Source organism: Lepus europaeus, chromosome Y (assembly GCF_033115175.1).
Source record: "Lepus europaeus isolate LE1 chromosome Y, mLepTim1.pri, whole genome shotgun sequence".
Classification (NCBI taxonomy): Eukaryota; Metazoa; Chordata; class Mammalia; order Lagomorpha; family Leporidae; genus Lepus; species Lepus europaeus.
This window is the reverse complement of record NC_084851.1, coordinates 8529417-8556096: the sequence shown is the minus strand read 5'-3', so window position 1 is coordinate 8556096 and position 26680 is coordinate 8529417. Positions and strand designations below refer to the sequence as shown.

The 26680-nt window shown below is 51.6% G+C and overlaps 1 pseudogene; it reads left to right on the top strand.

The window, feature by feature from the left end:
- The first annotated feature begins 10684 nt into the window (after positions 1-10684).
- On the top strand, positions 10685-25713 carry LOC133754073 (golgin subfamily A member 2-like; annotated as a pseudogene).
- Positions 25714-26680: the final 967 nt, after the last annotated feature.

The window sequence follows — 26680 nt, the reverse complement described above, 5'->3', positions numbered from 1 at the left end:
TTCTGTTGGCACAGATCAAGTCTATAGCCTCAGTACAGGAGTGGAGGGGACCACTTTCCCCTGGAACTGGCATGAACTTGTTGCATGGCCCATATCCTCTCTGGGGCTGGTTTTTTTCTCCCCAGGGGAGAGAATAAGGGTTAAATATTTAACACTCTAATGGACTACCAATGCTTTGTTTTCCTCCAGATACCTAGTAGCTAGTTTTGCTAGGAAGTTAAGACTCTAGACTAGAGTCTCAGACTGGGAAAGGAGACAGACTACAAATTATTTACATTTAATCATCTACATTATGGATTATTGTGCACCCCCCTCAAGAGATAGTCCCTTTAAGTCCTCAGTGAGGACCTGTCCGAATAGGTGCAGGACTGAGTTAGCTGTTACTGAAAGTCCTGTTTTTAGGAACTGGCAGGGAGGACTTTCTCTAAGCTTAATACTATTGGATAGATGTTTAAGGCCTGGCTGGGTGCATGAGGCCCAGACCTATACAGGGGATGCTGGAAGAGAATTGTAAGAGATGCGAATCTCCTTTAAGGGAGGCACCCTGTTGACTTGCATTACCTGGCTGGACTAGGAGGAGAGCTTTAATAGGAGGCTGGTACAAATAGGCAACTTGCGTTTCACTGACCCTAGGCCATCCCCTCAATAGCAGTGGCTGGAGCTAGAATCTAGGCAGAGGCTGGGCAGAGCTAAAGGCTTTTTAGCTCGGGGCCACAAGGTCTGCGGTTCTGAACCAGGAGTCCTTCGACACCCAGGGCAGTTCCGTGTCCAGTGGCTGTGCTCTTGGCAGAGCTGACAGAAGACAGTCTCTGTCTCAACAGCTGCTTGCCCAATGCCCTGGCTCCTTATATCAGCAACAGGTGCTGTTTGGGGTGCACTGGCCTTGCTGGGTCTCCTTGACGGCAGATCACCGTGCAGAAAGCCATAGATTAGCCTGTTGCCTATCCTTATATCGCTCCTGCTGCTAGCTTGCTCCTCGTTCTCCTGGTCTCTAATGAAATAGACCAAGGAGGCAGCCTCTATGTCAGTCAAGGGGGTGCTCAACCCAACCCTGATTTTTTAATATTAGGGTGAGCTAAAAAAACTATGGTCATGGGCAAATTCTGACACTTAGTATTTTCCTGCGAGTTAAGACCATGCCCATGAGGAGAACTATGACCTTTTAGGTAAGATCAACTGTGGTGACCTGCTTGCATACTTTGAGGTCATCAGTACAACTTTCTATTTATCCCTCAATTTGGTTTAAAAGGGGAGTTCTGCCCATTTACCACGTACACTGAAAAATTAATTTAGCTGTCACATTATTTTATAGTTTAACCTCTTATTTTGGCTATGCTGTTTGGTCCTCCATACTGTGGCCAGGCATTATTACAGAAAAGGTCAACCATTCCTTACATAAGGTCAGGGGATCAAACCGTACATCACAGTGGAGAGTCCTGCAGAACTGTAGTAACTTCCCTTCTGGAAGAGAAAAGAGGAGAAGTGAGGCAGCTGAGTCGGGTCTCCAGACTGACTTCCTGGGCTTCCGGGCTTTCACCGTGTAGCCTGTGGACACTAGAGTTTTCTTGGACTCCTGGAACCTGGTTCTCTAGCACCTGCCGCATAACCATCTCCCATCTCTCCCATCATCTCTAAGTCTCTTTTGGAACACTTTTTCCCTTTTGGCTAGACCTCCCGTTTGATCCACATTTAAACTAGCAATACATTTGAACTAGTAGTGCCTGGTTGTTCAGCATTAGCTGGACGGAGACTTCATCAGTCCCTCTTTAAAGGATCTGGCTTCTGAGCCAGAGACTGGAGCAGCTAGAAAGAAACACGTTTATAGCTGAAGTTTAGCATCATTTCACATTTTGGCACCACTTTTAATATAAACAGCCGATTGGTTATTATCTCTGCAAGATGAGAGATATCTCTTTTGACATGTCCAGGGGCCCTCTGGGGATGTCAAAAGTCCGGATAATTTAGAACTCTGATTTTCAGAAAGTCTGTTAAAGGTGCCAAGAGAACTTAAGAGTACCTGGTCAAAATAAAATTCCTTAACATCCTGAAATGATAGCCATTCATTAGTCAGGGTGATTTTTATACTTTTAAACCAGATCTGATCATAATACTTAACAATACTTTTCATTAATCTGAACTTAACAGAGACAGTAGAGTACACAATAGATTACTTTGGCAGAACATGAATTCTATGTTTCTTGTTTGTCGAATAAACCAGAAATAAAAACCTTAAACATAAGGGTTTACATAATTTAGAACTATTTAACAGAGTCAAAAAGAGCTTACAGGACCTAACTCTAGAAATGGCAGAGCAACCGATTAAGCAGACACTGTTAAAATAGACATTACAGTTTTTGTAAAAACAGATTCCAAGATTTACGACTTAGACCATTTCCCAATATTTACTAACATTAGTGCACAATTTTTTTAAAAACCTCATTGTTGTAACAGAAGATCAGACTTTAACTTTAGGTCAATGTAATTTTGGCATTAGCACTTAACTTAAACAATTTTAAAGTTGTAAACCTTTTAAAACTTTTTATGACTTGCTCACACCTTCTGAAACTTTACACCTGTAGTTACTTTTACATAGTCTTGAATTGTTATGTATAGACAATCTATGAGAATACATGTTAACAAACTTAAACAGTCTCTCTCTTATCGAATTTAAGATGTGAAAAGTACAATATATATATATTTTTTTTACATTTTGCTTAGCATTGATGCCTAGATGGCTTAAGACACCGAGTTATTACTGAATACCACACCATTATTTGAATTAAAAGTCAAAATTACATTTTTATGTTTTTAAGTAACATAAGAATACAGCAAACATGGACACAACTTTGAAAAGATCTTCATCGTTAAGAGAAACGTGTTTAAAGCATATCAAAGACATGTATAAAACCGAGCAAGTGAGCTACCAAGCAAACCGAAGGGCTTTGGCATTAACTTAATTCTCTGAACCAATGTTAACAACATAAAGGCTTGTATACACAGAATTTACTCTTATTTTTATAAGACCACTCTAGCTGGAAAGCAAAAACATGAACACAGCATAGGTCTGACACCATTTACAACACTTTAATACATTTTACATAATTTGAATTGACTCAAGCAGCTGTTACTTTAACAAATTTTAGAGTCTCATCCTTTGAGAGTTCCAGGGATCCGACTGGAAGCCCAAAGTTGGAAGACTCGGTTTAGAATTTAAGCTGTCAGAGTCAAGCGGTTTAGCCAACAATTAGTACACTTCTGATCAGTTGGGTAATCACTCAAACACTGAAAACAGATAAACAACATAAACAACTTTGCGTTGCAGTTTTCCCAATCAAGACTCATAATGGCAATAGAAAAAGGTGAAACCTTCAAGGCACTTATCTCATCAGATAAGTCAGGGACAGCAGCACAGAAAAGAACTAGACATCAGCATATGAACCATTGCTTAGGCTTCCATTAACTGCAAAGAGAAAAACCCATCAGGTTGGAAAGGGTTAATGGCTTAAGGCTCTGGCTCCCTTAGGTAAGGCCGGCAGTAGTATTGAGTTGGAAATTCCTCCAGGAGAGGAAAAAAAAGCAGCCCTGGGGGGGGGCGCTTTTCATAGGGATATCTGGCTATGCCTGCCTGGGTGCAGCAGGCCACATGGACTGGAATAGAGTGCAGAGAAAGGCTGTGGTCCCCCATTTACAGGGAAAACTGCGCACACCGGGGCCTGGCAGGACTGGCCGTGGGGTTGGGTAGGTGCGCCATTTCACCAAGAGTGCTGGGAACCTCCTATAATTTAGCCAAAGCCAGATCAATTAGGACTACTTCAAACAGTCAATTAAAACAGATAGTTAACTTGAGCTCCTTTCCAGATTCAGTCCTCAGACAATCAAAGCCTAGCAACAGTAATAGCTCACAAAAACTTTAAGATGTACCAAAGCTACCATAAGCCTTCCTAATCGCCCTCCCGTTCCTTACAATCCCTCTGGAGTTTCGGCCGTAGCTAAGCCGTGGCCGGGGGGACTCCGCGTTCTCGGAGAGCTGTGGGGTGCCGGACACTCAACGGTCACTTCCACAGATCCGGTCCCGCTTGAGGGAAGGAATACTGACCTCCGATGTCTTCTCAAAGTTGCAGGGTTCTTGTCTTCGTGCAAGAAAGAATTCAGGCGTGAGACAGAGAGCAGCGGGAGGCAAAACAGCAAGGTTTATTAGGAAGGGACATCTGTAAGGATGGATGGGCACCTCTCCAGACAGAGCCTGAGAGACTCGGGGGAGGAGGAAGGAGGGAGGCTGGAGCGGAGAGGCCACACCCGACCAGGCCAGGCGGGCGGCCCAGCAAAGACGCAGAGAGCTGAGTGCGCAGTCCAGCCAAGGCTCAAAGTTAGTCCCTGTCCCATGTTAATGACAAAAGGCAAGTAAACCGTAACACAGAACACAATCACAAGATAAACAGAGACACTGCGCGCGACAACAGAACAGAACAAAACTGAAACAAAAACTTCAGATGGGGTCGGCCGCTCTATCAGCCTTTCCCGGGGGAGGAGGGAGACAAAGTCCTTCCCTTCCCCCCAATACACCGTTGGGGGCGTCCCCCCACGGCTGAAGCCAGGGGTCCGGACACGTCTGTCCTGCCTACTACCAGCTTCCCACTCTTTCGGCGCTCTATCGCCCGGACGCTCTATCGCCCGTACAGACAAACAATAAAACACACAAAAATACACGGAACTGAAAAGACTTACCTCCGGTTGGGAGATGGAGGGTGGATCTGGGGTTCCAAATCCCGGACGAGCCCCCAAGAAATGTAAGACCCCTTAAGCAGGCGTCCCACAAATTGACCGGACCCCAGAAACACGACCTCCACTCCTCCAACCGCTGTAATAACAAGAGGAAGTTTATTTCATTTGCAAATGGGCTGTCTCAATAGCACCCTCTAGTGTAGTGCAGAGAGAGCAGCAGCAAACAGCAGGTTTTCAGGGTATTTAAAGCTTAAAACCACAACATTAGCATATTTAGTCGTGTTACAATTTCATTGGATATGTTAATGGTTACTGGGTAAGGGGCTAAGGAAGGGGGCAGTTCAGGCAGTTTCCCAAGCAAGCAGGGCGGGGGCGTGCAGTAAATACCCTGCATACTTTTGCTGTCTGCCAGGACCTACAGATAAGGGGCGGTTGGGTGCTTCCCATGCCTTTATCTGGCGCCTTATCTCGAACTGCAGCTGCCTGCCCTTGACTCATGGTTTCGGCCCAATTTCCAGGAACTGTTTTACTAGAGTTCCCTAAGATCCTAGTTTTTTTAGCAGGTAAATTTTCAGAAGTCCTTCAATAACTCAAGTGATGGAATAAAACACTTGCATGTTGTGTATCTGATAAGGGTGTGATACCCAAAATATACCTAAGTAAATTTTACAACTCAACAACAAAAGACAAACAATTCAAAAAATGATAAAGAACTTGAACATACATTTCAACAGACATGAAAAGATGCTTAGCATCACTAGCCATTACAGACACATTGAAAACCAGTGAGAAATTTCTTCACTTACATTAGAATAACTATAATAAGAAGGAAAATCATAACAAGGATTGGTAAGAAGGTGGAGAAATTGAAATCCTTAAACACTGCTTCTGACAATATAAAGACATAAAATAGTTTGGTAGTTCCTCAAAAATGTTAAAAATACATTACCACATGGCTCAAAAACTCCATTGTTAGGTATATACCCCAAATAACTAAAAAGAGATGATCAAACAAAAACTTGTGTGCTCCATAAATATGTAAAGTGCCAATCTACATAACAGTTGAAATAAAAAAAAAGCAGGCTACAAAGAAAATAAGAAACCTTTTCCTAGTGAACGCAGGTGGTGAAAATAAATAGGTCCCATTACCTGTTTCGTAGTAGGCAGGTTGATTTTCTGATTTGTGGGCTCTGTGATGATTACCTGTGTCCCCGTTTTAGGTGAAAAACAGTAGAGTGTTTTATGAAGTGTGGCAAATCTGATAAAAAGCAACCAGTGGGGAATCAGACTGAAGGGACAAAGAGCACTTGCATCACTGTTACAAGTTTCCCATAAGTCTGACATTATTGAGAAGAAAGTTTACTTTTTAAAACAAAAACCATGTTGAGAGAAAAATGACAACATCAAACTTCATCATGGAGAGCAAGCCCTAATAAAATTCAGTGAAGCCAAAGCTGTGAAACCAATCACATTAGTAAGACTCAGAAAGTCATGAGGATATTATGTGTTAGAGACCACTAGGTAGATATTTATTACTAGGGACTACCCTGTGGATATCATATGAGCAGACATGTGTGCAGAGTTTAAACAGTGTGGTTATTTTTCACTGCATTTTTCTACCTGAAGCCCCTCCTCTGTAGAGTTCTCAGGAAGCCTTTTTCTCACCAACACACAGCATAGGTCTGGCATCCCCATGAGGCCTGCCCCAAAGAGAAAAATGTTTTGAGTTAGCCATTAGCATCTCAACTAACACTTAACTTGCAGCCATTTCTTTTATAGGAACTTCTACAAATATTTAAATAGACCTCTTTCTTTTAACTTCCACAAGAATTTAAAATCCAACCTTAGAGGATAACCAGCTGCCCACCTGCTCAGTACCTACATAGCCAGGGAGCTCCCCAGGAAGCACCACAAAGGGGCAGTCCCCTAGCTGTGCCCTCTCAGACACTTCCTCCATTTGCTTCAGCTGTGAAAAGCTCCCTGCTCACTCCTTGAGGGGGCCTAAAGGCGGTTTCCCTCTGGTACTTCTGGACACAAGCTGTAGTGGAAATATGGCCACAACCAGAGACAAAGAGAAGCAGACCCCTCCTCCCACACAGACCTTGAAAAGTAGCTGTTCACAATTAACCAGTGAAGCAGCTGCTCACTGTGATCTTGTCTAGGGAGGAAAGAAGTCCTGAGTTCTGCTTCGGTAAACTCCAGTCATATCCGTCCTAACAAATCTGCTCATGGTATCTCTTTTACAAACATACCAGGCCCACCGACCATTGGAAGTGTGGTCCTAAGTCACACAGCCTGCAGTTTAAACCCCCCAATGCTGTAATAGCTAAGGTGTGATGCTGATGAACCTACAAATATTGTAAGAAACTGGGGATTGTTGCTCAGTTCTCGGGGAACTATTCCAGCTGAGCCCGCTGGTGTACTAAACTGCTTGGATCCTTCACTGTCTCCGGTGTCTGTTTATACAAAGGGAGTCTTCTCACCTCAGATTTCTGTAACAATGCATCACTCTTCTGTTCAAATGAACCACTTATTTTATATAAAGCTCTTCTACTTACTTATTTAGTTTATTTATTTGAAAGCCAGACTGTTAAAAGACCTTGATTTCTTATCTCTGTACAGATTTTGCTACACATCCACTGGCTCACCTCCTCACCCCCATGCCTATAATGGAAAGCACTGGGCCAGGATGAAGCCAGAAGCCAGGAGTCAGGAACTTCTCCTCTGTCTCTGATGTGGGTGCAGAGTCCCAAGCACTTGGGCCATCCTCCGCTGCTTTCCAGGCCCATTAGCAGGGAGCAGGATCAAAAGTGAAGAAGCAAGGACTCAAACCTGTGCCAAGTGTCCCAGGCAGCAGCTTTATCTGCTATGCCACAGAGCCAGACCCCCAGAGCTCTTTTAACAGACATAACTATATAAGTATATAGTGTTTTGAGTTTTAAAACATCCACTTTGCAAATGCTTGAACACTGAAAAAAAACAAAGCCATTGAAACACACAATGAAGAGTAACTGCAGCTGGCTGCTGCCAACACTCACCTGGCCGGATGCCAGCTGTCCACGTTTTTCTCTTTGTGCCAGGATTTACCCCTGAAACAGATGCAAATCTACACAAACAGCTCAGCGCGCTGTGCTGGAGCCTGGCCTCAGCATCCAAGGTGGACCCTGGGGTTCAGCAGACTCCGGGAACTGTTTCCTAAGGAGGGAGGGCCCTAATACCTCAGTGCATTGTGGCAGAGCCTGGCCTCAGCATCCACAGGGCACGCTGGAGTTCCGCAGACTCCAGGGAACTGTTCCTTGAAGAGGGAGGGCATGATGGGTAAGGGCAGTCTGTGTGAAGTTCACTTCGGATCGGGGGCATCATGGGCAAGGGCATCTGGGTGAGGATGGCATCATAGGGTGCAGGGTGCATTGGCAAGGGCTTTGCTGGGCAAGGGTCACTTCTGGACGAGGGGCATCATCGTCACAGGGCCCAGGGTCTGCCGTGCTGTGGGTGGGCACTGCACAGGGCAGCAGGGCCTGACAGCAGTGGGCAGCCTGCTGTGCTGTGCCGAGCATTCAGTAGGGTCAAGAGGCATCTTCCAGGCTGGTCTCCTTACACGGTGACTCCAGGGGCAGTGCCACGTGTGTGTGTGCATGTGTGTGTGTGTATAGATAGATAGATAGATAGATAGATAGATAGATAGATAGATAGATAGATAGATAGATATTTATAGAACAGGACAGGAGCAGGACCACAGAGGGGCACAAATTTTCACCAGTGTCACACCTGGAGGTGTCAGTTCACAACACAACAGAAAGTCACAGATGAAAGGGAGGCTTTGGGGCTGAGGGGCCCCTGTCAAGTCACAGAACAGCTGTCTGGGCAGGCTTGGAAAGGGAGGTCTCCGAGGAAGAGGAAGGATCTGGTTAGAGGTCGAAGGGGGTCTGGGGCTCTCAGGACAGGATGGACAGACTTGCCTGACCCAATCGGCTGGCAGTGGGAGAGAAAGCAGAGAGAATAGCGGAGAAAGAGGAGGGAGACAGGTGGTAAGGCAAGAGCAGCCAGGCCATGGCACTGGTGGGCAGGGTGGGGGTGGGAAGCAGCAGCAGGTGGGCATGTGGGTGAGCTTTCTGGAAAAGGACATGGACAGGAAGGGAAAGGAGGATGGGAGGAGGAGCTGGAGTGGGTGACCAGAGCTTCCGGAGAGTCGGGCTGGAGGCTGGAGAGGGCCTCCCCTGCCACTCACGCCACTTCTCACACACCACTCAGGCAGCACACCCACAGTCCTGACACTGCCTGTTCCTCTCAGGCTTCCCTCCTCCCTGATGGCCCTGCCTTTGGACCCACTGTCCAGGGCCAGCACTAGACTTGGGAGGCCCACATGGCAGCCAGCAGGCCTGGTGGAGAAAGACAGGAGGAAGAACACTGCTTGAACCAGGAGTGCGGAGCTAAAAAGGATGGCTGGAAGGGGTGCTGGAGGCCCCTCTGGGTGCTCAAAAAGCCCAGGAGTCCTCTGAGGGGATCCTGAGGAGGCAGGGTGGGCAGGCGGCCAGATACCAGTGGCCACAGACTCATAAATCTAAGAGGGGAGCCTCTGCTGGTCAGGGGGCTGCAGGTCGTATAGGTGAGGCTGGGCCCTTCCTGCTTGGGAAAAGCAGAAGAGGGAGAGTCAGAGGCCAGCGAAGACTGGCAGGTGGGGCCCTGGGACAACTCTATGGCCCAGCCAGGCGGAATTCCAAATAGCTGACCTGCCCTGGCTATGGGGCTTCATCTGGGGCTGAGGACCCTTCAGCCAGTAGCAGGTGTGACAACACCCAGTAGGGAGGCAGGAGGCTGCACATTCTTGCCTCGCCTGGGCTGATAGGGTGCAGAGGATTCTCAGTCTTTGAGGTCATCAAGCAACCAGAGGCTTCACCCCTGGCCACTGCTCAATTACACACCCAAGGGATGAGGTGACCCCTGGCTGTCACCCCTGGCCTGTGGTGGAGCTCCCAGGCTGGGGGGCTGGATACCCCCTTCCCCCTGCCCCCAGCAACATAGTTCAGATTGGGGCAGGTGTGGCATGCCCAGGAGGAAATTCAAAGGCCTTTGGCTGCCCCATGACCACACCTTCCAAGTTCCCAGCCTCTACACCATCAACCACAAACTCCCTGGCCTCTCTGACAGCTCCAGAGGGTACCCATGTCTGCTAGTGAGTACGGATCCTGTCCCGAGAACCCCCAGGCTCAGCCACGGAGGCCCTGGGCAGCGGCAGTGAGTCCTGAGGCTGGCTAGGAAGGGAGAGAAGCCAGCTGGCATAAGGACAGAAACAGGAAAGAGGGAGTCTGGAGCTGCAGTAGGGAGAGGGAGGGGCCTGGCCCTGAGGTCCCAGATGCGCCCCCCAGGTGCGGCTGGTGCACCGGGCAGATGTGATCCTGAGCAGGCAGAGTGGCAGGTATGGCAGGTACCTACCTTGGCTGACGCTCCTCAGGGGGCACTGATAGGGATTCTGAAAGACAGCTCAGGAGCCTCCCGGAGTTTTGTCTGCCCAGGAAACTGAAGAAGGTCCACCTGTTGGCTACGGTTGGGGCGGGGGAGGCTGGGGGCAGCTGTGACTGCCACTGTGTGGGGCACGAAGACATCCTTCTAGCTAGAATTCTGTGGCGGATGCCATGAGAGGGCTCCCAGAAAGCTGCGCACACCTAAGGGAAATCGCCCCGCCCCCAGAGTGGGCGGTGACAGAGCTGCAGGGGCAGCTCCCATTTTGACGCCTCAGAACAGGCAGAGATCTGACCGCGCCCCTCTTTGTTTCGTCTTTCTCACTGACCAATGGGCTTGAGGTCTTGAGACCACGCCCACCCAGCCTGGCCGAGTTCTGCCCTGAACCTGCATCTCCTGGCTCAGTCACACATCTGTGAGGTAGTAGCCGGGAGCAATTCACATTGGTTGCTGGGATCCTGGTGATGTGGACCCCCTCCCCCTGCCTCCTCCCCGCCCTGCGATGTCGGAAGAAACCAGACAGAGCAAACTGGCTGCTGCCAAGAAAAAGGTAAAACGTCGGGTCGTGCCCCCCGGCCCAGCCCACTGCCCCTCTGACGGCCGGTCTACAGTCAGGGTTTGTGTGGCTCCTGAGACACTCAGGTCGAGCCCCTTGGCGCCCCTTGGCTTTCCCCACCCAAGTCCTCTCAGCCAGCCCCGCCCCTCAGCGCCCAGCCCCCACACACGCTCGCTGCCCCCAGGTGACTTTGGGCCATTGGCTCCCAGGGCTCTTCGGCCCAGCTTCAGACCTCGCCTCTTGCCTCCTGAAGCTGGACCTCCTTGGGGTCCGTGGGCTGCAGTCTCCAAGGACTTGGGTCCCGGCCCTCGCGCCCCTCCCCTGCGCAGAGCATAGGGAGGGCAGAGTGGAATGCACTGAGGCCAAGTCGCCCTCAGGACTGTCATTACCTCAAGCTCGGGCTTTGATTTCCCGGCCCAGTCCCCTAAGAGGCCTCACCCCCATACTGCTTCCGCCTGCAAGGAGACTGGGGACTTGGGGACCTCCTTCCTCAGCTCAGACACTGACAGTGTGAGATGTGTCCTGTTCCCTGGGGAGCTGGAAGTGTGGGCAGTGTTTCTGGGTGACTGTGGGAAAACTGGCTTGATTTTCCCCCAGGTTTCTACTCTGCAGAGACATTTGGGGGGGGGGGCGGTGTGCGAATTCTCAGGCTCACATTCAATTTCCCTGATCCTGGGAGCAGAGAGTGCCCCACAGTCAGGGCTCTCTCGAGTGACAGCTGCATTACCTTCTGTGGAACAGACCTTAGAAGACTAAACTTTATAGCCTGAAGCCTCGCCAGGGGAGTTTTTGAAGCTGGGGTGAGGGGATTGCCACAGAGGAGCAAGGGAGCAGCTTGGTGAGGCCGCCCTGTGGCTTGGATAGGAACCTGTTGTGAGGTTATAATGGGCCCTATGCAGGAATAATGCCTGGGTTCTACTCTTTCTCCTTGGTTTCCAGGGCTACTTGGGGTGACCCTCGAAGTTCTGTGAGGTTCTGATATGGAAGAAAAGACCCATTGTCTTGTTTCCAAACCACACAAAGTACAATTCTTGATGACATAATGTTTAATCTTTTACCTCTACCTCTGGTTTTCCCATGGCAGCTGCTGATTCTTGGCAGAACCACAGAAGTGAGAGTTAGAAACTGATTTTAAATTCCATTATTCCCTTTTATTAAAGCTTGTTGTCAGTTCTTCAGACATATACTGATTGTTCCAGCCCCTTGAAGGGTTGTTGTTGGCATAAAGTCAGATGGTAGACTTGAGAGTGTTTTGTGAACACTGTGAAGTAGGATGTGACCGCAGGGGCTTAGAGCATTCCAGAGTCTGAACCACTTTTCCTTTCCAGTTAAGAGAGTATCAGTGGAAGAACAGGCCTGGTGGTCCTGCAGGAGCAAAAAAGAAAAAAAAAACTTTAAAATGTCAATATCGCTGAGACAACCACTTTTGGGGGTTGTCACTCAACTGAGGATGTGAGTCTTGGCTGGCCAGGCTCCTGGGGGTTAGGGGGCTAAGGGACAATAGGGGGTTGGGGAGGTTGGGGATCCAGAGAACAATGAAGATGGTGGAAGGGAGTGTTAGATACTGGTCAAGAATTCTGGGTTTGAATCCTCTCTTTCCCTCTGCTAGGGATATGATTTAAGGCAATTTGTTTAAACTTTCTGGGCCTCTCTTTCCACATCTGTAAAATAGATAGGGCTGATATTTTACTTACAAAGTTTGAGAGTTTTTGCTGTTCTCTTATTAATCCAGAATACAGGGTCTTGTAACCATTCATAGTCGCTGGTATTTGCTACTTCCTCATCCCCGGCCTCGGGAAAAGCCAGGCCAATGAGAGCAGCCCTGGCCATTGGGCTGTTCCCTTAGGAAGCCCCAGGCACTGGGATGCGGTCATGGCTGTGGGTGACCTCAGAAAAGTCACATCCTCCCCTGGGCTTCAGTTTCAGACGGTCAGATATTATTATATTTGAACAGTGTCTTCTAATTGTTCAGGTGTTGCCTCCCTTATTCAAGTGAACTCTTATGCAGAAGTCTGGTTTTAACATGGAGAATGAGGCTTGTGTCTGGGGAAGGGTCTGAGAGCTGTGCTGGTCCGTGACTGCACTTTATATGACTCTGGGGCCTGGGGACTTTTCCCTCTGTCAGTTGAGGCAGCAATGGCCAGTCTGAGAGGATGGCCTGGGGGACCACGGTGTGGATCTCTGCTCTTCCTCAGCCTTCATTTCCTGATTGCACCTTTTTCTTCCCCGACATCCTCACCTCTCTCTGAGGCACATCTCTGTGTCTTCCCCGCCCTTGTTTTTCCCTTTTCACTGCCTCTACATTCAGGACATACTGAAGGTGCTGGTGTTCGACCTTAACCATTCTGATGGGGTAGCACTGCCCCATAGGACAAGTGGAAAGGGATGCAGTGCCGAGACCCCCTCTCTGGGTTGCTCTCTCTCAGGTATGCATGTCCCTGAGGCTTGTCTCATTTGGGGGAGCCTCTGCCACTGGCTTGTTTTATGTTGCTGCCATTAATCTTAGGTCTGCTTATGTCTGCTTCCTCTCCTGCTTGGCTAATTGAATTTTTTCCCTCCCCTCATGTCTTTTCTCATCTTGGAGAGGTTAAGGCACACCTCAAAGATTTGGTAATTTGGGAATAACTTTCAGAGCAGGTCTGTGGGGTTTTGGGGTTTTGAATGCCCAGTGCAGTTAAGACTAGGAGAGATTTGAAAAAATACAAATGCTGTTAAGTCTTGCCCTCTGGGCAAGTAGATCAGATGGAAGTTAATGATTTTTCAAATTTTGAATTCCATTTTAGTTTGAGGGTAGAGAAGGTAGAATTAAGAAAAAAATGAATTGGCTTTATAATCACAAGGATAGAAGTTAGCTTTCCAGAGGAACTAACCAGCAAGGATGTGAGGCTACCCAGACAGACCAGTGGCTAGGACACTCTGCCTGCCCCTCGTCTCTTTGACACAAATCAGATGGGACACTCAACCATGTTCACTGGGCCCATGGATGGCAAAGGCATTGGTTGCACAGTGGTGGAAGTAGAAGAACAAGACAGGAGACAACATGGAGGTGAAAGAGTCCTCTGAGAGGGGCAGGGGAAAGACAGCAATAGGCCAGCTGCATGGCTAGGTGAGGGAGGTGGGTTCCAAAAGGACTTGTGGCTGGAGGAGGTGGCGTTTGAGGCCTGTGTGAAGATTAAAAGTGGGTAATATTCATCTGAGTGGTGAATGGGGGAGGCAGAGGAAGCGATGAGGTCATAGGTGGCATTGTGAGGTCATAGAACACCTTTTAGGGATGCAGGGAGCCTGGGAGTGGGGGAGGGGCAGGGCACAGGCACAAGGGGCTAGGTAGGCCATAACCTGATGATGTTGGCACTTCCTGTCTAACTGCCCCAGGGCCTTCAGCCAAGCCAGTGTAGCAGGGCTGATCCACATATGAGCCTGGGCAAAGGGACAGGTGGTTGATCAACCATCATGGCTGCTTCCACCCAGGTAGGTCTGGCCAGGGGCTGTGACTCTATTGCCTCAGAGGAGACACCAAGTGACATAGTCTGGGCAGGGCACAGGCACAGAGAAGTCCTGACAACTGTGTATATGACTTATAGGAGCTCAGTTTACTTGAGTTATCACTGTGTCTCCCTGGGTTCACATGAGCAGTAAGGTGACATCAGGAGCTGGAGCTAGGCATCAGACTCGGGCACTCTGAAGTGATATGTGGGCCTCTCATCTGGCATCCTGACTGCTAGACTAAACTCTCACCCTAAGACTTAAAATTGTGACCTTGGTTGTACACAAAATAATCATGGTACATAGATTCAACTTTTATTTATTTATTTATTTGAAAAGCAGAAAATACAGAGAAGCAGAAACAGAGAGAAAGAGAAAGAGAGGGAGAGGGAGAAAGAGAGAGGGAGAGAGAGGTGTTCATCTGCTGGTCCACTCTCCAAATGGCTGCACCGGCCAGAGCTAGGCTGATCTGAAGCCAGGAGCCTGGAGCTTCCTCCAGGTCTCCCACATGGGTGCAGGGGCCTAAGGACCTGGGCTGCCATCTGCTCCTTTCCCAGGCCATAGCAAAGAGCTGGATCAGAAGAGGAGCAGCTGAGATTTGAACTGGTGCCTATACGGGATGCTGGCACTGAAAGCGATTGCTTTACCTGCTAAACTACAGCACTGGCCGCAGTACCTATATTTAAAATTGCTCAGAGGATTTGGTGTTGTGGCACAGTGGGTTAAGCCACTTCCTATGACACTGGCATCCCATGTGAGTGCTTGAGTCCCAGCTGCTCCATTTCTGATCCACTTCCCCGCTAATGTGCCTGAGAAAGCAGCACAAGATAGCCCCTGCCACCACATGGGAGATCTGATTGGTGTTTCTGACTCTTGGGTTTTGGTTGTCCTGGCCCAGTCTGGGCCATGGTGCCCATTTGAGGAGTGAACCAGTGGATGGAAGATTCTCTTTGAGTTCCCCTTTCTCTCTGTCACTCTGCCTTTCCAATAAATAAAATAAACCTAACAAGTCAAGGAAACTGCTCAGAGAAGTGTTCTCCCCACTCCCCTGTTGCTTCTGTGTCTAAAATAGAGCTCAGTGAGAACTAAGATGCTAAGAGGGACCTGGAGCCTGGGTCCATGGCTGGGGGTGCAGCCTCTCTAAAGTCTCATGCCTGGCCCTCTGCAGTCACAGACATTGTGAAGGCAACAGTGGATTCTGAGGACAACACTCGCTGTGGGCAGTGGCTTCCAGGCCATGGTCACGGTATAACTGCAGACTCAGCACGCCTCATCTCATCTGTAGGTTTTGCAGCCTGGACTCTAAGGAGGCAGTGATTGGGGTTTTCAGAGTCCAGGGCTGAAGGGTCAAGAGAGCAGGCAGCAAATCCCTGCCTCCACTCAGCTTCCCTGGCTGCTGTCACTTGTTCAGCCATCTTGGCTGTTTGTGGCGATCTAGCCTGCTGACATGAGGTGGTCTCTAGAGCCAGATGCTTGGACTGAGAGTTAGGCCTGAGCCTGGGAAGAAGCTGGATTGGGCTGGACGAGGGAGGGGGTCCCACTGGGAGAGGAGGAGAGGCTTCTCCATGGCTCCAAGTACTAGATCCCCGCATTGTTTCCTAGAAGATTTTCCTGGGGATGAGTTGCCATGATTGCCAGTATGCCAAGTCATAGGGCAGATGTCTTACCTGTGATTTCCTGGCTTATTTTTGGTAGAGTAGGTGTTTCTGGAGCTGCAAGATTGGGCTGAGGTATGCCAATGAGGCGGCTGTGGTTGATTTTACCTCCAGAAAGCAGGGAGAGGCTTCTTGGGCAACATTTTTCCTTGAAAAGGCCTGCATTGGAGAAAAAAACAGCTGATGGTTGAGGCAGAGAGGAGGGCAGGGAGAAAGGGTGGAGAGCAGGAGAGAGGAGCAGCAGAGAGCTACCTTGAGGGAGCCCCGTCACCACCAGCAGCCTCAGCCCAGCAGGGGCCTAGAGTTAGGGTCACTGTGCAGCAGAGACTGGCTTTCTGGAAGACACTGCGGTGCTCCCTGATGTGGGTGCCCGTTCCTTCTGCCTGCTGCAGCTGCCGGAGGTCAGAGCCCTTGCTGTGCTACAGGAGAACCAGAGCTTCGTGTCCATGGAGGTCATAGCCCCCTTCCTTTGAGCTTTGGCCACTTGAGAAGATGTCATGTGTCCCCAAGCCTGGGCAAGCCATTCCCACAACCCCTGTGGATCCCAGCATGTGTGACTGTCACTCTGACTGCTACAACATCTGTCCTACCTGCCCTGTACCCTTGTGTCCATGGCAGTGAGGCACCTCCTCTCCTGCATGGCCCCCTAACCCCCTGCTCTATTCTGACAGGCACCCAAAGACCGCGCTGCTCCTGCACCACCCTCTGCTTATGCCACCATGTTACTTGGCGGTGTAGCATCCCCTGGCACTAGTCTAACTAGCATGGTACCAACTCAGGTTTGTGCCACTGTCCTTGTGCCTGCTACTGCCATATGGTTGCACCATCTCCCTTCCCAGAGGAGTGCACCTGCTTTGCATTCTCTTCTCTTTTCTTCCCGCAGCTTGGTTCCCAGGGCCAGACACCCTTCCTGAGCACTGGGATGGGGGAGGCCAAGATGGGGTTTTCTCTTGAGGTTGTGGCAGTGGCAGGTTGCTGGAAAGCACTGGGCTCCTGCCATCCCTGGGTGGTTCTTACTGGAAATCAGGTGATCACTGTCTCTTTCTTCTCCCTCAGAAACATGGAGTTGACCATGGCCCTGTCCTCATAGATGAGACCAAGTGAGTGTCTTCCTGTGTGGGCAGCAGTCCCTAAACCGTGAGAGTGAGGGCAGGCCATGGCCTCAGGACCTCTTTTGCATCAAGCCTCTGCACCCCTGACTTCTGTGTGCCTGTCCCTCGGACTTTGCCATCCACAGAGAGCCTGCATCAACTTGCTCAGCAGCTCAATGGTCTTGTGTCTGAGGTGTCCCAGAAACTGGGACTCAGAAAGGGAGGAGAGACAGGAAACTACAGAAATGGAGGCTGGGATTGCTGAGAGAGTGGGGAGATCCTGGGACAGACTGACCTGCTGGGCAGTGTTGGGCATGCTGGGTGACGGCTTCTTCTTGGAAGCCATGCAGATGGAGGACATGGCCAGGAGAATGGTGACACTTTATCTTGGTGCAGGAAGAGTAGGAAGAGCAGCACATGGGAAGGGAGGGGGATAGTGATGAGACCCAGGAGAAGCTGGCATAGAGAGTCAGGGGAGGAAGAGGACAAGCTGGGCAGAGGAGTTTGCCAGGTGGTGGGGGAGGAGAGGCAGTCTGAGGGTAGGGACTTGGCAGTGGAGGGCATAGCATCTCCACAGGAGCTTTTGTCTCTTCTAGTCAATGTCCTACATCAATGGAGAGGGCCTCACATCTTCTAACATGAAGGATCTGGAGGTGAGTGGCTCTGCAGGCCAGTCCCCCTCCCCTCTCCCAGTGGGGGCTGGGTGCCCCACTGCCAGCTGAGATAGCCCATGCCCCCCAGCACCAATAACTGCTCTCTCTACCTCTCCCCCAACCCTCCTGCAACTCCTGCTCTCTGCATGTGCCTCAGAGCCAGTTCCAAGAGCTGGCAGTAGCCCTGGACTCCAGCTATCTAACAAACTCAGTAACACCATAGAGGAATTGGTAAGAGCCCAGTGGGGTCCCCTGATTCCATGCTGCCCACCCTGGGCTTCCATTTCTCCACAGGGCTCTGAAGAAAAGGGCTGGGACCCCCTGGTGTGAGGGAGAGTGGGGTACTGGGTGGGCCAGGTCTCAGCTGGAGGGACCCCAGAACATGGAGCATGCAGCATGGCTCTCGTTCTGTCACTGCCCTCTCTGCCTCCTCTCTTCTCCAGAAACCCCTGCTTGTATCCTGGCCACACAGCCCTGGGATTGTGGCCTCTCATTCAGCACTGGCCATGAGCCTTGTGTCCCTGCCCTGACTCAGGCCCTGACTTGAGCTTTGAGTTGGACAAGCACCTCTCTGCCCTGGGCTTGAGTTTCCCAAGGAGGTGGAAATGGTGGTTGTCAAAAGTTTCTTTTAGCTCTAAGAATCCAAGATTTCCAGACTCCCTGGGACATAAACCTCAGGGAGATAAGGGATCTTACCCGTGCTTTTCATTCCTGTATCCCTGCTGTTAAGAGCAGCCCCAACCCCTATGTAGCATGTGCTGAGCTGTCGAACGATGAGCACACCCCTGTAAATCCAAACCTAGCGGAAGGCCCGTCTTCTCGACATTCCATTTCTGGAGGCTCACCTTACTGTCGCCTTAGGAGAATCCTGATTCAGATGCAGTTCCATAGCTATGAACAAAAACTAGCAAAGACCCATATGCTCTTTCCTTGGGAGCCTCGGGACAGGGTCTGGGAACATGCCAATCCTGCCCTGGCTCCCTTCCCACCCGCTCTTGCTCTGGGAGTGGAGTCAAGGGGACATCCTTAGTCACCTTCCTTCCTTTGACTCTCCTCACAGAAACAACAGAAGCAAGAAGCTCTGGATCAAGTGGAAAAAGTAATGTGACTTCTATTTCTGCTCATTGCATGGCTGCTGGGTCTGCACCCCACCCCCTCCCCCTCCAGGGTCCCTGAGATCTGATCTCATCAGTGGGCCCATCCAGGACCATGGTGGCATTCCGGGGACGTGTCCTTTGCCATGCCATCTGTACCTCCCCCAGTAAGGCAGATTTCCTTTCTCTTCCTATAGCAAAAGAAAGAATGTCAGCAAAAGTTGGCCAAGGAACAGGGGGCTTTAAGAGAACAACTCCAGGTGAGTGACTGGTGTGGTGGCCCCTCGCATCCCCCAGGACAACAGTCCTTTCTCTCACTCTGAGCACTTGTTTGGCTTCCTCCTAAAGGTTCACATTCAAACCATTGGGATTCTTGTGTCTGAGAAGGCAGATTTACAGTCAGTCCTGGCTCACACCCAACAGACAGCCAGGCAGAAAGCAGGTGGGACTGAGCACCTCCCTCCTTCAGCCAGGCATGTGGCAGGCCTCTAGGGGAGGCCTTGGGGCTCCATCTCAACCCCTCTGATTCCAGGAGAGTCTGAGGACCTTGTGAATTGCCTGAAGACTACCCACCAGCGTGTTGGAGAGCAGGAGTGGACTTTGTCTGTCGTCTCCACACAGCAGAAGCAGGTGGACAGGGTGAGCCACTAGCAGCCTGGCTTTCCCAAGCAGGGAGTGAGTGGAAAGGTCCCTTCTGCAGCCTGGAGTGGCCCAGATGCAGTCCAAGCCATTTCATGTGGCTTTCATTGGTGAAAAAGAACCTGGGACTGAGATGGGTGGTGAGTGCAGGTGGCTGTGCAGTGAGCACTGGAGTCCAAGTGCTGAGAGAAGGGGGTGCTTGGGCTGGGAAGGCGCAGAAGAACATGCCAGTTATCATCCATGGAGGGGGCTGGTTAGGATAGGAAAGGGGCCATAAACCCCAGGGAGAGGAACATGGTGGCTGGGAGTCATTTGACCTCTGTTCTTGCTGAGTTGTAGACTGTGTGAATGTTGCACCATCCCTTCAACAAGTGAACAGAAGATTCAAACACAAACTTGATTTCCCTCCATGTCTGTGCCCTCCTCCCTAGGGGCAAAAATGGGCCCAGAGGATTCGACCAGGATGTTCAGATCTCAGACAAGCACTACATTTTGTTCTGCTTTGTATCACTCGGCAAAGAGGAGGCGTAGTCACTGCCTCCTAGGGTGTCTGTGAGAATAAAACAGGGCTGTTAGCCTGGTGCCAGGTGGAGCACTGGGAAAGGTTTACACAGTGATGCTGGTAACAGCATTGTTGTTTCTGTGGGGAGAGTCAAAGAAAGGATGGTGACTTAGGATGTCCCCTCTACTCCACTCCCAGAGCAAGAGGGAGTGGGCAGGGAGCCAGGGCAGGATTGGCATGTTCTCAGACCTGTGGGGACAGGACACTGTCCAGAGACAGTGCTGCCCACTGTCTGAGCCTCTGCTAGCCAGAGGAAGTCAGAGCTCCTTCCCTTCCTCTTCTGCCCTTACGAAGCTCTTAGAAAAACCAACAGGACCTTGGGCTTGGCAGTGCCTTGACAGAGAGTGAGGGTGTGCAAGTGTGGCTGTGGCATGGTTCCTGTAGCCACTGTGACCAGAACCCCAGCTCTACTGTGGTCCTGCCAAGTCCTGAAGTAGCTTTTCTGTGTTTGCAGCACAACAAGGAGTTGACCAAAGAGCGAGATGCTCTCAAACTGGAGTTATGCAAGAACAAGTAAGAAGGGGAAGGTTTGGGGAGGAGTCTGGGGGACCTTAGTATGGGTGATGAGGGGAGGGGTGCTGGGGAGCATGAGGAGGAAGTGTCTATATAGGCTGGGAAGTGTGCAGAGCCAGCTCTGGTGCCAGCTGTGCCACCAGCTCATGCGATGGCCTCAGGCAGCTCAGGTTCTCTCTCGGGCCTGCCACGTGAGTGACCTGATTGTTGGGGACCCCTCCAACACCAAGGTTCTTGGGAGGTGCAGCAAGAATGTGGGTTGGTCACCAAAGTTGTCCTCTCTGTTTGCTCATTCCTCTTGCTGCCACCTCTCACCATAGCAAAAGCAATGAGGACCTGAAACAGCAGAACTCTGAGTTCCAAGAGAGGCTTTGAGTCCTCGTGATAGAGAAGACCCTGCAGCTGGGCATGGAGGAGCTGCAGAAGAAGCTAGAAATGTCTGAGCTGCTGCTGCAACAAGTAAGAGGCTGCAGCCCATGAAACCCTAGCCCTAGCCTGCTGGGGCCACCATCCCCAGGGACTATCAGGGAGGACCCCAGCCAAGAGCTGGAAATTCTGAATCCTTATTCTGGCCCTGCCATAGACCTCCCAAAATTGCTAGAATTCTGCACAGAGAGCCCCTGCCTAGGCCTACAAAATCAGAATCTCAGTGATACAGCTTTTCAAAAAATTTTATTTTAGCATCTCAGTTTACATTAGAAAGGCAAAGTCAGACAGAGATAGAGGGAGATCTTCCATCCACTAGTTCATCTCCCAAATGCCTACAATAGCCAGGGCTGGGTCCAATGGAAGCCAGGAGCTTGAAACTCAATCCAGACCTCTTGTGTGGGTGTCAGGAACCCAGGAGGCTGTCACCTGCTGCTTCCTAAGTTGCACAGTAGCAGGAAGCTGGGTGGGAAATGCAGTAGCCACGACTGGAGCCAGGCACTCTGCTATGGCATGCAGGCATGCCTAGTAGCACCTACTCACTGCACCACACACACACCCAAACCATTGTTTTATCCATGCCATTGGTACAGCTTCCCCATGAGCCTGTTTGCTTCATCTGGGAGCCCCAGCCAACACTTTACCTTCTCTGTGATCCTGAGTCCTGTGTTGGCTGTGGGAGCTCTCCAGTTCTCAGCTTGTCCTACCCATTCAGTTCTCTAGTGAGTCTGGTGTTTCTGATGGTAAGCAGCAGCTTCAGCAGGTAATGGAAGAGCGGGCCCTGCTGGAGAAACACGTGCAACAGGTGAGGCTTGGCAGGAGGAGGGGGGCTGTGTGAGGACTAGAGCCCCAGGTGACCAGGATAGGTGAGGATTCATGACACTTCCTCCAAACTTCTGCATCCATTCTTGAAGCTTCTGGAGACACAGAGACGACTGTGGATGGACAGGGACCAGTATGCAGAGGGCCTGGAGGAAGAGCGTGCCATGTGGCAGGAGAAAATGCAGCAGATGTCTGCCAAGGTGAGGCAGGCCCCCATGTACAGCTCACTTGATCTTTCTGGATGTCTGTAAATGGGCACATCAAGTGCACCTGCTGTGGCCTGCAGCCAGAGGTGGCTGCATGTTTGAGTTTTGGGGGCAGCATCGGTGCAGAGGGAGGTGGTGGCCCCTGCTCATGGCTCTTTTCACTGTGCTCTGGGCAGCTCTGCACACTGAGGGAGGAGAAGGAGTGCAGCCTGAGTCATGTGCTGGAGCTCAAGAGCCAGATGGGTAAGCAGGGGCGGAGGTGGCCTGGGAGCAGGATGGGTGTCAGTTGCCCCAGCGAGGGGTATTGTGGCAGAAGGAAGCAGGTCTGCACCAGGGGATGGCAAGTCTTGTCATCTCTGAGCCTCGGTGACCTCATTTGTAAATAGGGGTGGCGTACCCACTGTCCATCATGTATGGTCAAGCACTCTGTGAAAGTGGCTTGGAAGGATAATGATCATCTGAATATGGAAAGTTGTTAGCCAAGAAGCCAGCACCAAGGTAGGGGCAAGCAGTTTGCCTGAGGAGCTAAGGACCAAGACAGGAGTTTTTGAAAACCCAGAGGCTGGGGCCTCTGATGGCTGCTTCACTTCTCAGCTGAGTCTCCCACCCTGGAGTCCCCAGCACCCCCAGCGGGGCCATTGGAGGCAGAACAACAGCTGCAGGCGGAGGCTGAGCAGCTGTAGAAGGAGCTGGAGAGCCTGGTGGGACAGCTGCAGGTCCAGATGCAGGACAATGAAGGCCTGAGTCGCCTGAACCAGCAGCAGGAACAGTGGCTGCTGCAGCTGGAGCAGGAGGCGGAGCTGTGGGGCAACCAGGCCAAGGAGCGCAAGCAGATCCTGGCGCGCATGCAGAGTGACCTGGTGACCATCAGCTGTGCGCTTCTGCAGAACCGGGAGCTCAAGCTCAAGCTGGCTGAGCTGCAAGATGGCTTTGTGAGACTGGTGTGTTCAGCCTCCCTGGACAAGGCCTTTTGGTACAAAACACTTCCCTCTGGGCCTTCATTTCCCCCCCTTTCAAAGGGGATGGTGTAGACCTAGGAAGGCTCCCTGTGAGCCAAGACCCTGCCAAATGTCTGTCGGAGGGGAGGGGCCGAGTTTACAGCCCTCTTGACACTGTGGAAGGTGGGCACCAGTTCTGGGATATGGATCCAGCAGCTTTGGGTGGCAGCGGATTGCTTCTCTCTGTGCGGAGCAATGACAACATAGAGCTCATCAGCTCACTGCAGGCAGAGAAGCACGTCAAGAACGAGCTGGCCAAGAAACTTGGCTAGCTGCAGGAGAAGCTGGGAGAGCTGAAGGAAATGGTAATGCTCAGCTCGGCTGCAAAGGACTGGGCCATAGGTACAAGTCTCTGGGAAGAGCAGTGCTAGGCCCAGGAGGGAGGCTTCTCTAGTCTGGAGTGACAGATGACCTTCATGTCGACTGTCCTGTGTGTCTTAGAGCTGGAAGCCCCAGGCTCCTCCCAGGTCTGGACATCATTGTCCCAGGAGAGGCATGTCACCCAGCTCTACTGGTCACTACACAAAGGCTACCCTTTGATAATCTTCAGATTCCTGACAAAGGAACCTAGCAGTGTTTCCCTTATACAGGTATTGAAGATTAGCTGAGATTGTGCATGTAAAGTATTAGACACGAGTGTGCCCTAAAGATGATACCTTCCCTCTAGTGTATTGCCTCAAGTTAAAGTGATGGGAAAGAGGGGGATGAGGTGTGAGGCTGGGTGCAGGAGACATGGGTCTGTGCCACCCCCTGCAACCAATGTAATCAGTTAGCAAACCCACACCTGCCCTCATGCTTCTCCCACCCCCCTTGTGTCTCCCTGCAGATGGAACTGAAGAGCCAGGAGGCTCAGAAGTACCTGGTCCACCTGCAGCAGTATGTGGCCACCTACCAGCAGCATGTGGCTGCCTATCAACAGCTGAGCTCTGAGAAGGAGGCACTGCACATGCAGATTCTGCTGCAGATGCAGCTCATGGACCAGCTGCAGCGTGAGGAGGTGCAGGGCAAGGTGGTGGTCCAGGTGGCTCGCCAAGAGCTGCAGGAGACCCAGGAGAGGGGCTGATGAGCATGGGGTGGGGCCCCTGAGTGGGAGGACTTTGCCACCTGTGTGCCTTCTCACTCTTCCTGGCCCCTAGGAGCACCTGGAGGCTGCCGCCCAGCAAAACCAGCAGCTGCAAGCTCAGCTGAACCTCCTGGCCCTCCCTGGAGAGGGTGAGTGAGGCTCCCATGGGAGAGGACACAGCTGTAGGGGGAGGAGGGGGCCTTGGCAGCACAGCATTGAGTTCAGAGAGACTCTGAGGATGGCTGAGCCCTCTCCTCAGGGCAGTCGCTGCCCTGGGTCTCCCAGGGAGGGTGGGCGCTGAGGGGAGCCCTGAGCTTTCCTCCCTCCTTCATTAGATCATCTGGGATCCCTCTGGCTGTGCCCTCAGGAGATGGGGAGGAGGAGGAAGAAATTCCTCAGGCCAAATTGCCCCTCCTGGAATACCTGGAGGGCCAAGAGGCTGTGGTAAGCCAGGCTGTGCCCTGTGCCCTCTCCATCCCACCTTTGCCTGCCTCCCTCTGTGATACATTCTTATATCTTGATCCCCCCCACTTTGATTTTTCTTGACCTCACACCTAACCTGGGAGCCAGTGGTCAGATATCAATCCACCCAGGAACAGCAGGTGCACCTGCACACACGAACTCATTCACCTCTTGCCCTTAGGTGACGTTCTTTACTTCAGATCTTGCCTGAGCTGAGGAAGAGCAGGCCCGGCTCTGCAGGCAGCTGAGGGAGCAGAAGGCTCGCTGCCAGTGCCTGGCTCTCCTTGCCATGCCATCACAAGGGGAGCCTGAGACCTCAGCCTCTGGGACTGGGGGTGACTCTGTCTGGGGAGACCCACAGGCCCTTGAGAGGGCCATTGAGAAGCTGCAGGTGAGGGGTTCTCTCCCACCATGGGCTAGGAAGGGTGGGGGTGGGGCCAGTGACTGCCAAGTCCTGATCCCATCATTGTGGCTCCAGATCTGCTTTCTGGAGGTGATGGGGGAGAAAGCAGAGCTCCGAAAGCAGATAGAGGAGCTAGAACATCGCTGCATCCAGCTCTCTGGAGAGATGGACACCATCGGTGAGCCGGGAGCTGAGGGCCCTGGCAGAGGGAGGAGCTGCATGGGGGTCAGGTGTGCCCCACCTCTGAGCGCTACTCCACCACCCCTTCTTTGCAGGAGAGCACATTGCCTTCCACCAAAACCAGAGGGCAGTGCTGACGAAGTGGCACTGTGATGGAGTACACCAGCTGGCTGGCCCAGGACAGGAGGACGTGAAGATAGGGGCCCTGGACCCTGCTGCCTCTTGGGGCAGGGGACAAGGACACGGGCAGGGGTGCTGAGCACCTCTCCTTCCAGATCAAACTCCTGCAGCTGCAGGAACTGATGCTGCAGCTTATGGGTGAGCGCAGTGAGTGGCAGGGCCAAGTCCTGGCTGCCACCCCAGACCACGCTGACCATCCTGCTCCTGGGTCCCCAGCCCTCCAGAATGATGCTGACCTGCAGGCTGGTGAGGAGAGTGCCCTGGCCACAGGGAGGGCAGACTGGAGCAGAGGAGCTGGCAGCTTGCTCAGAGCCCTCCATCTTCCCAAAGATCTTCGCAAGGTGAGCCTCGCTGACACCATGGAGACTGGGTGAGGAGAGGCTGGGGAGGGTTTGTCCACCCAGAACCCTACTGTGCAGCAGGTCAGGAAGCTGCTGCAGGAGATCCAGTACCCCCAGGAGCGTCCAGGCTTGGGCAACAACACCTGCATCCCCTTCTTCTACCGGGCTGATGAGCATGATGATGTTAAGATCATGATCGTTTAACACCAGATGCTGTCAGCCTGGAGAACCCCAACCCAATCCTTGCCACTCCACCCCTGCTAGCCACCCTATCCCCTGCCATTCCTTCCCAGTTCCCTTCCCTCCTTAGATAGAACCCCTGATGGGGAGAGAAAGGACTCTTTAGGCTGGCTCTCTGGAGGACCCCCAGGGGCTCCTGGGGCCTCCTCATTTCCAGCTCCATCCTCAGAGGCCATAACCAACATAGGCAGCATTTGTGTGGCCCCCAGAACAGCCAAGACTAAGGGGTGCTCATCTCCCTGGGCAAGTCAGCCAGGTAGTTTTCATCGCTAACTGTCAGCCTGGCAAGGGCATAATCTGGCCGGGAACATCATGTGGGGGCATCAGCAGGCACAGACATGAGCAGGCAAGAGCCATGACCTGGCAGGGACATCTCCAGTGCAGGACAGCATCAGGCGAGTGTCATTTCCAAGCCACAGGCATCTGTGGGCAAGGCCATCTTCAGCCCAGGGTCATCTTCAGGCCAGGGTCATCTGTGGGCGAGGGCATCTGGGCACAAAAGGCATCTTCAGGCAATGGTCATCACTAGGCAGGGACATGTGGGCAAGGGTCACTCTGGGCCAGAGGCATCAGTGGTTGAGGGTCATCTCTGGGTGGGGGTCACTTCTGGACCAGGGGCATCTTTGGGTGAGGACATCTAGGCAAGGATCATAATGGGCCAGCAGCATCTTTGGGTGAGGTCATCACTGGGCAAGGGTCACTTCCGGGAAAGGAGAATCTTCAGGTGAGGGTCATCTCTGGGTGGGGGCATCTGGGTGAGGAGGGCATATTTGGGCAAGCATCATCTTTGGGCAAGGGCATCTTCGATGAAGGCATCTCCAGGCCCAGGGAGATTTTGGGCAATAGCATCTGGACAAGGGCATCTTCAGGCAAGGGCAGCCTGGGTGAGGTTCACTTCGGGCCACAGGGCATCATGGGTGAGGGCTTCTGA